Genomic DNA, 10,058 nt, shown 5'->3' on the forward strand with positions numbered 1-10,058 from the left:
TGGTTTAGTCTACAACCCTTCAACAGCCTATATGTATGTAACGTCTACGGCCTCTGATACCCTCTGTATTCTGAAAAGAAAAAAGGAAACCGATATATTGAAGAAAATAAGTGTAGGAAAACATAAAGGTATGTTTCATGGCCTAGATATAATATATAAAACTGAAAAATGTTAATCACCACCTCTTTAATTTGTTTTTTTATATACCAAGACATTCACTGTATCTTTAGGAAATAGCTATGTGTGACGTTGATCCTATTTGGATAATTGTCAAAGAAACCTGATGAACGGTTTGTACACGAACACTGCATTTCTGCAGATGGTCGCAAGTACTGATTCATAATAAGATTCAGAGTCACGGCGCAAGCAGTTCAAATGATAGTCCAAAAACAATTGCCAAGGAACAGTTACAAAACATAACATTATATAATCGGTTTCAGGTTCTTGAAAAACATGACACACAACAAAGTATGTGTGTGCGCGCGGTTTTGTGCGTGTGTAAAATGTGTTAAAAGGAAACAGGTGACTAGTTCTCACCTAGCTCAAATAAGGTTATAAGCCTCAAGTCTGGCAAGATTCCTCAAACTGTTGTAGCGGTTCGTGCTCTGTCTGCTCTGTCTGCCTTGTCGACGGCCTCTCGTCATCAGATATCTGTACATGTAGCTGTCAAAGTCGGGGAAGTCGGGAACCTCAATGTCGTAGCCGTAGCGACCGTAATGCCCGTAGTTCCTCAAAGAGTTGTACTGACCCCTGTAAGCGGATGTCATGGCCACAGTTACGATCAGAAGTAGACAAACAATCTTCAGTTGCATGGTTGTACTTGAAACGACTGAAATGATAAACGTTAGTTCCGTACTAAACTAGTGTCCAAAAGAAACGATACCACCTGTTTGCAACGACATAAAAGAAAAACTAAACAATGGAGAAGTTTAGGATTGGTGTTATGCTTTTGAGAAATCCTTTCACAACATCTGTACAAAAAATTCATTTCAATAAAATCTGTACAACCAATATGACAAGCCTTTAAGATGGGTGGGGTCGAAAAATGAACATTTCGTTTGAGCACTGATCACAGAAACAACGGGAAATGTCACACCACATGTCTCAAAGTCAAGTCAGTAGCGGGTATGTCCACCGTGAGCATCAATACATGCCAGAACACGCCTACGGACTGATGACGTCAAACGTCTGATGACGTTGGGAGTGATGCGTTGCCATTCCTCGAGGAGACATCGTTCCAAGTCCTGGACGTTGACTGGAGGCACACGACGACGTCGGATTTGCTGATCGAGGTGGTCCCATAAGTGCTCGATGGGATTCATGTCCGGTGAACATGCGGGCCATGGCAAAACCTGTACGTTGGCGTTGGCAAGGAAGTTCTGTGTCAATCTTGCTGTGTGTGGCCTTGCATTGTCATGTTGGAAAAGGAACCCACGAGGCTGTTGCTGAATAAAGGGCACCACAACAGGCCGTAGGATGTCATCATGATAACGCTGTGCATTCAGGTTTCCACGAATTACGACAAGCATCGTTTTGACGTCACCACATATGCCACCCCAAACCATTAACCCTCCACCTCCAAACGGCCGGACCTGTTGGATACAGTTAGGCGCCAAACGTTCACCAACTCGTCGGTATACAAGCTGCCGTCCATCGTTTCTGAAGATGAGGAATCTGCTCTCATCAGAGAACATAACACGTGCCCAGTCCCGCCGTTGCCAACGTCGAACTCGCCTGGCCCAGATCAGTCTGTTGTTCCGGTGTCGAGGCGTCAGGAGCCCGTCCGCGGTAGGGATGACGTGGCCGGATACCATACTGCCGTAGTCTCCTGTAGACGGTCTGTCGACTGATCCTGTGTCCCAGTGCTGTAGCCGCCGTGGACGTCGCTGTTACGGTGCGGTTCCTCAGGTGTAATACCCGGATGTAACGATCTTCACGGGGCGTGGTTACTCGTGGTCTTCCACTCCTGGGCCTGTCTGACGTCTGACCTGTCTGACGTAACCGCTTCATCAACCTGGTGATAGTGATGCGTGCGCAGCCCAACCTTCTTGCGACGTCGACGTGTGACGCTCCTTGTTGGACCATTCCAACGGCTCTCTCTCTCTCGATGGCTGTCAAACGTGGCATATCTTGTGTTCTTTTTGTTGCTGTGATATCAACGTGTCTGATCAGCCGTTTTATACAGTTTTTCTGCACGTGCAGAACATGCTAGAGAGGGAAATGTCACTTTCACGAAATTTACGTTTTTTCCCGGAAGTGATCATGTGTCCCGGTATTTTTTATCGACTATGCTGTGTTTGGGATGTGCAATACGAATTGGCATGTTTTCATACTTGACAATTCACTTAGTAAAAAACAATTTTGAAAATAAGTTGGTATCGTTTCTTTTGGACACTAGTTTTGTATGTTATCAATCGTCATTGCATATTACAACAATACTTGCATATGTAAACTCTCACACCTATTAACATGAACAAATATGTCTATTATCAATTCTATGGCAAAAACAGTCTATGGTCTGTTCTTTACAAACGCAACATGATTTACTGTCAGAACCTTTGCATTTAGTTAAATGAATTCACATGACCATATAAAAATGATGCATACCTGTGTGGAAAGGCTGATTCAAATCTCTGAGGTGAGTAGAGGAGTGTGTCCAATTAAGCTTGTGTCTGATCTTATATACATGTGCACTGCAATTGCAAGTATTGCTAACTGAGCATTAAAGCATATATACGGCTTATTTATTACTTCTGAACTGTCACTCCAATAATGACAGCATAGTGTGATCACCAATGCAACACCTGTTTTTCTTAAGGCGACAATTACCAATTCAGTTCGGTACTTGACATAGGTAATGACATGTGTAAGGATTGTGTTTGAACATGAAGTAATTAATGGGAAAATCGTCAGGTGACATGCGAAACTGGTTTGACATATCACTTGATGAAGCCAGGAGATTGCATCATGACGTAGGTTGTCCAATAATGTTTGTACGATCTTGGTAGTAGGTTTAACTATCATCTGTGATTTGGCATTCCGCAGGACTTATTTGTAATGGGATTATGTAATTGCAGAAGAACATTTTCAAAACAAGACAATCAAATTTAGCTTCAATGGTGATTGTTAGAGCAGAAAACTTTGACACGCGATGAATTAATATGTTCTATGAATTTCACATTATGATATCATGCAAATGGAATTAACATAACACATACGCATGTAGAGAGAGAGAGAGAGAGAGAGAGAGAGAGAGAGAGAGAGAGAGAGAGAGAGAGAGAGAGAGAGAGAGAGAGCTTGAGAGAGCTTTTACTGGTCCGGGTGTATGTCAGTTTGTAGTGCTCGGTTGTATTGCTTGCAGTAATCGCAAACATTACTGGACCACCTCCATCATAGTGCATTGTCCTGGCTTCATCTGAGTGATATGTCAAACCCGTTTCGCATGTCACCATACGCTTTTCCCATTAATTACTTCATGTTCAAACATAATCCTTACACATGTCCAATATCTAGCCAAATTGTTGCGGTAGTTGTCGCCTGAAGAAAAACACGTGTTGCGTGCATATGATGTCATTATTAGAGTGACAGTTCAGAAGTGATGCAAGTAAGCCATATGTGATTTAATGCTCAGTGAGTATTACTTGCAATGCACATGTATATAAGACCAGGCACAAGCGTAATTGGACACACAACTCCATTCACCTCGAAGATTTGAATCATCCTCTACACACAGGTATGCATCATTTTCCTATGGCCTTGTGAATTCATTTAACTAAATGCAAAGGTTCTGGCAGTAAATCATGTTGCGGTTGTAAAAAAACAGATCATCTGCTGTTTTTCCAATACAGTTGAAAATAGACATATTTGTTCATGTTAATAGGTGTGAGAGTTTACATATGCAAGTATTGTTGTAATTAGACGACTGGGAACATACTCGTACCTGACACTAATGTTTATTATTTCAGTCGTTTCCAGTACAACCATGCAACTGAAGATTGTTTGTCTACTTCTGGTCGCCACTGTGGCCATGGCAACCGCCTACAGGGGTCAGTACAACTCTTTAAGGAACCACGGGCGTTACGGTCGCTACGACTACGACATTGAGGCTCCCGACTTCCCCGACTTTGACAGCTACATTTACAGATATCTGTTGACGCGAGGTCGCAAACAAGGCAGACAGAGCAAACAGAACACGAACCGCTACAACATTTTGAGGAATCTTGCCAGACTTGAGGCTTATGACCTTATTTGAGCTAGGTGAGAACTAGTCACTTGTTTCCCTTTTACACATTTTCAACATACGGTAAAGTACGGTCATAACGAACTCAAAGGGACTACTAATTTTAGTTTGTTATAACCGTAGTTCGTTATAAGGTTGTTCGTTATAACCGTAGTTTACTGTATAATCTTACGAAAAAGGTATTAATTGGTTGGCGAAACATATTTGTTTCTGTCTACAGAAATGCAGAACTTTTAATCGATTATGTAATGTCATGTTTTGTAAGTGTCCCTTGGCAATGGTTAATTGACTATTATTTCAATTGTTTCCCCTGTGTCTTTGCATCCTTTGAAATAACTTAGTACTTGCGACAATCTGCAGAAATACACAGTGTTTTTGTTCCAATTTTTAAGCAAGCAGCTATCAGTGGTATCTTAGAAACTATCCAAATAAGATCAATGTCATATGTAGATGTTTTCAAAATATACATATCACATAATTATATATAACATCTAGGACTGGAAATATACCTTTATGTCTACGTCATATTCATCTATATATTGGTTATATTTTTTTCGTTTCAGAATACACGGGTGTGGTATGTCATGCATATGGCATACACAGGGACAGTTGTATTATATTTAACTACATATTTATTTATTAAGAAAATAAACATATGAAATAATAAATCTTTATGTTTTCTCTGAGAAATTATATGCTGAAAGGCTCTTGGTATCCGTTTATGGTACGAGCGTGGAAGTCTGAATGTTCAGTATCAGGATGGAATTCATGTTGGAGGTTATTCAGATGTTCAGCCTCTGTATTCTCCCCAAAGAGCTGAGAATGAAGTTCAAGTGCACACTGATCCTCTAGCATGGGTAACAATGTAGCGATATGAACAGGCTATAAGGTGTGGATTTGACCCATTATAAGTATACACATCAATTGTGCGCATTATCACACACAAGTGGAAGACACATGGTTCTTGAACATTCAAGATTAAAGAAAGAATATCTAACAGTTCGCAGTATGTGTGTAGTTCATGCCTTCAGAAAATGTTATATATCTACCATACGTTCCTTCTTAAGTGACCGGGGGGCACGGGTGGCCCAGTCGTCTAAGGCGCCGCGATTCGCTGTGCAGAGATGCGTCCCTTGGGGACGCCAGAAACCTATGATTGTGGGTTCGAATCTCGGTTCGCCCCGATTATGTTTCTAGGTTTGTCAGCACCATACCTGTGCTCGTGGGTTTCACCGAAGTGGTTAACGTCTGAGACCTGCATCACTTCGGGCTTTCCTCCCACATTAAGCTGACACGCCGTGATATTACTGGAATACTGTTAAAAACGGCGTAAAACCCAACTCACTCACTCATTAAGTGACCGCTTCCGTGGTCTAGTGGTAGAGCGTCCGCCCGGAGAGCGGAAGGTCCGGGGTTCGATCCCGACCGCCTCATACCAAAAGACGTTAAAAGATGGTACTTGTTGTTACCCTGTCTGGCGCTCGGCATTAAAGGGCTAAAACAAGGACTGGTCGGCTCGGAGTCAGTATACTGTGTCTGAGTGGGGTATTCATGTTAAACTGCGGCATCGTACCTCAGTGAGCTAGCACTATAAATCTGCATCAGTCCGGACTAGTACAAGCAGCCACAAAAACACACACACGTACATGCACGTCGCTATATAAGTGCAATAATCTTGGACGCGACGTTAACCCTATTTCACCTCACCTCCTTCTGAAGTGGGGCGGTCGGGTAGCCTAGTGGGTAAAGCGTTCGCTCGTCACGCTGAAGACCCGGGTTCGATTCCCGACATTGGTACAATGTGTGAAGCCCATTTGTGGTGTCCCCTGCCGTGATATTGCTGGAATATTTCTAAAATGGGCGTAAAACCTCACTCACTCACTCCTTCTTAAGTAGTTAAATTATTAATTTTCGTCGGTACAACCTGATGGGTAGACAAAAAATGCACTTGTGAAAAAAATCATGGACGCTGACATCCAAATAGATCGACTTCAAATATCAGGTCATGAAATACTCAAAAAAATCCGCAAATCTCATTTTCAAATTTGAGATTGAGAAAAAACTATAGTTTTGAAGAAAGTTCAAGTATTCATACGCTTTGAAAAAATTCCGCAGTTCACGTGTCACTTTCTTAAAATTGCTATTTATCCTTTCACTTCCATTGACTGCGTTACAGTAAGTGTACACACGTAGCACTAAAAGTATACTCCGAGCCGAAGTCATTGTTTTATCTCCTTTAAGCCGATCGCAGGGTAACAACACCAAGTACCACAAGGAAGCGGACTGTCAAATCACAGATGATAATTAACAATATTACCCAGAGGGTGAAAACCTTACTGGACCACCTCCATCATGATGCACTGTCCTGGCTTCATCAAGTGATGTCAAACCCGTTTCCCATTAATTACTTCAATTAGTTCAAACATTACCCTTGATAGATTGCCAAATCGTTGCGGTAATTGTCGCCTGAAGAAAATCACGTGTTGCATTGGTGATCACAAAATGATGTCATTATCGGAGTGACAGTTCAGAATTGATGCAAGTATTCTGATATCCATATGTGATTTAATGCTCACTGAGTATTACTTGCAATGCACATGTACATGTATATGAGACCATACACAAGCTTTATTGAACACACTCCTCCATTCACATCGAATCAGCATCTTTCACTTCCATTGACTACGTTACAGTAAGTATACACATGTGGCAGAAAAAAATGGCTCTTTGTCCACAGTATCAAGTAAACTATATCGTGGATATATAGTGTGAGTGAGTTGGGTTTAACGCCGCTTTTAACAGTATTCCAGTTATATCACAGCGTGTCAGCTTAATGTGGGGGGAAAGCCCCAAGTGATGCAGGTCTCAGACGTTTACCACTTCGGTGAAACCCACGAGCACAGGTATGGTGCTGACAAACCTAGAAACATAATCGGGGCAAACCGAGATTCGACCCCACAATCATAGGTTTCTGGCGTGCCCAAGGGACGCAACTCTGCACAGTGAATCGCGGCGCCTTAGACGCAGATTTATAGTGAATGAAGTTACAATCCACTGGGCCTATTAAATATCATCATATTACGATGGGTATCTGGGTATTATGGATCGAGTTAACACATATTTTCTCAATACAATGTGATTGTTTTCAGTTTTACACGGATTTTGAAACATAAATTTGCTTTGAATTATAACATAACTACAACGCATGAGATTTCTACATTTACAGATGTCAGATACGTTCTATTATTATCAATCATTGGATAATATTCTATTTTTCTGCCAGTACTCGATGAGTCGATCGTCTCGCGGGCTTCCCTCCTCTTCCACTGAACTCGGAGTTTGAAGCTAGACTTTCATTTGAATGGAGATGTTTCGAAATTAGTGATGTTAGTGTATATATACACTGTAATGAACACAGTTTTAGAATCGGTATCTTGAGAGGACAGTCTATAGTCGAATCATCAGTTACAAATGTTGTATTCATACGCCACCCTTAAAGCACCAACGTCTTTTGTCAACGTTGAATTTAGATAAAATGTAATGTTTAAATGAGTCCCCGTTAGATACTGTTTTTGCAAAGGTTATTAACAGACTGAGTGAGTGAGTTTGATTTTACGCCGCTTTTAGCAATATTCAAGCAATATCACGGCGGGGGTCACCAGAAATGGGCTTCACACATTGTACCCATGTCGGGAATCGAACCCGGGTCTTCGGCATTGACGAGCGAACGCTTTAGCCAATAGGCTATCCGACCGCCCCTATTGACAGGGGGTCATTTAGTAATCGATATATATAATTTTGAATCGAAAGAAAGTAATTTTTATGGCCTCCCTAAAGTTCATAAGAGCGCACAGATCCAAGAAAAACGTCGAACATTGAATTCTGCTTATGTCAAAATAGCTCCCGTAAATGATTTAAAATTACGGGCAATAATTGCGGGACCCAAATGTCCCATACACAGAATCAGTGACCTTACGGATAAAGTGTTGAAACCAATAACTAAACCTGTCAAGAACTACATAAAAGATACCACTGATTTTCTGAACCAACTTCCCGCCTCAGTCGAAAATGGTACAAAGTTGGTCAGTTTTGATGTAATTAGTTTATATACAAACATTCCCCATGATCTCAGCATAGAAGCTATTGAATACTGGATAAATAAACACCGTTCGGAAATCCGAGTGAGTGAGTATCGAGTGAGTATGGTTTTTCGCAGCTTTTAGCAATATTCCAGCAATATCACGGAAATGGGCTTCAAACATTGTACCCATGTCGGGAATCGAACCCGGGTCGTCGGCGTGACGAGCGAACGCTTTAACCACTAGGCTACCCGACCGCCTCCAGATCCGAGAAGACATTACCTCGGAATTCATTATCGATAGTATTAAATTTATTCTGAACAATAATACTTTTAATTTTGATGGTTCTCATTTCAAACAAGTTATATTTTTAAAGGCACAGCAATGGGGACAAAAATGGCCCCTACTCATGCAACCCTTGTACTTGGTTATTTGGAGGAAAAACTGTACTCAAAAATGGACGAAAGATTCGGCATTGAATTTGGACAGGGATTTCAAGATAAATGGGAAAGATTTTTAGATGAGTGTTTTGTTCTGTGGAATCGGAATGAAAACGATCTACAGTGTTTGATAGATATTTTACAGACACCCCATCCAAGCTTAATCTTTACTTTAGAGATGGGCGATAACAATCTATCGTTTCTAGATGTAATGGTTACAATTTCAAACAATAACATTGAAACTGATGTATATTACAAACCAACCAATTCCAAGCAATACCTCAATTACAATTCTTGTCACCCCCGTCATACTAAAAACAGCGTCCCTTACTCATAAGCACGTAGAATCTGCGCGATAGTATCCAATTTAGATCGTGCACAATATAGACTCAATGATCTGAGGGAAACTACCCTAGAAGTATAGTGGAAGACGCAATAAACAAGGCTAAATCACAAAACCGTTGTGATCTTTTAAAACCTAAAGATAAACCAAACGTGCTCTCCCTTTAATCCCTAAAACCCGGAAATATTTGGAAGTGTTCGGGAAACAATGTAATCCTTGAATAAGTGTAAAGAACTAAATAACAAATATTACAAAATAAACTTATTAAAAGTAAAAGACAGAGCCAAAATCTGAAACAGATTCTTACTAAGGCTTCTTTCTCGAATGGAAAACAAGAATGTAAAACAGTACAAAAGTGTAACGGACCAAATTGTGGTATTTGCCCTCATTTTTACAATGTTGTTCTTTTACATTCAAAGACGGAAAAACTTTCTATGTCCGTGAAAATATTAGTTGTGCTTCAAAAAACTTGATTTATATCATACAATTTGCTGTATGCAAGGCCGAATGCATTGGACAAACAGGGGACACCCTAAGAGTGAGAGTGAGGTTCAACCGACAACAAATAAATCTTGTCAGTGTATCCCACTCAACACACTGATCAGTGTGCCGGGAATAAAACACCAAATTTTGCGATATTCCCGTTTTCCAAATGTGACAATGATGCACTGAGAAAGATAAAAGAAAGTTATTTTATGAATACTTTCAAACCAAAATCAAATGTCCTGAAATGATTGAATTATTTTATACAATTACATGTAATGTACATGTTACTGCCACCACAATACGTATTCCTGTATGTGTCGTACGCCTGTCCTATCGTCTCTCCTGTCTACAAAGTTAGATTGCACTATGACATCATTCTATGTTAGAGTGCACTGTGACAACGTAACGGTATAACTGTACTCTTGAAAATCACATGCGTGAAACCGGTTGAGTAAATTATTTATACAGCT

At 40.7% G+C, this 10,058-nt stretch overlaps 2 long non-coding RNA genes across 2 annotated transcripts; one reads left to right on the forward strand and one right to left on the reverse strand.

Annotated features, from left to right (window-relative positions):
* LOC124119565 lies at positions 1–2,683 on the reverse strand. The gene is made up of 3 exons (XR_006858669.1): positions 2,608–2,683; positions 538–829; positions 1–70 (listed from the first exon to the last, which is right to left on the reverse strand). It is a non-coding gene; the product is annotated as an uncharacterized LOC124119565 (long non-coding RNA).
* An 867-nt stretch (positions 2,684–3,550) lies between these two features.
* LOC124119562 lies at positions 3,551–4,893 on the forward strand. The gene is made up of 3 exons (XR_006858667.2): positions 3,551–3,733; positions 3,966–4,257; positions 4,804–4,893. It is a non-coding gene; the product is annotated as an uncharacterized LOC124119562 (long non-coding RNA).
* Positions 4,894–10,058: the final 5,165 nt, after the last annotated feature.

This window comes from Haliotis rufescens, unplaced genomic scaffold, assembly GCF_023055435.1.
Source record: "Haliotis rufescens isolate VD_foot unplaced genomic scaffold, xgHalRufe1.0.p SCAF_12, whole genome shotgun sequence".
Lineage (NCBI taxonomy): Eukaryota > Metazoa > Mollusca > Gastropoda > Lepetellida > Haliotidae > Haliotis > Haliotis rufescens.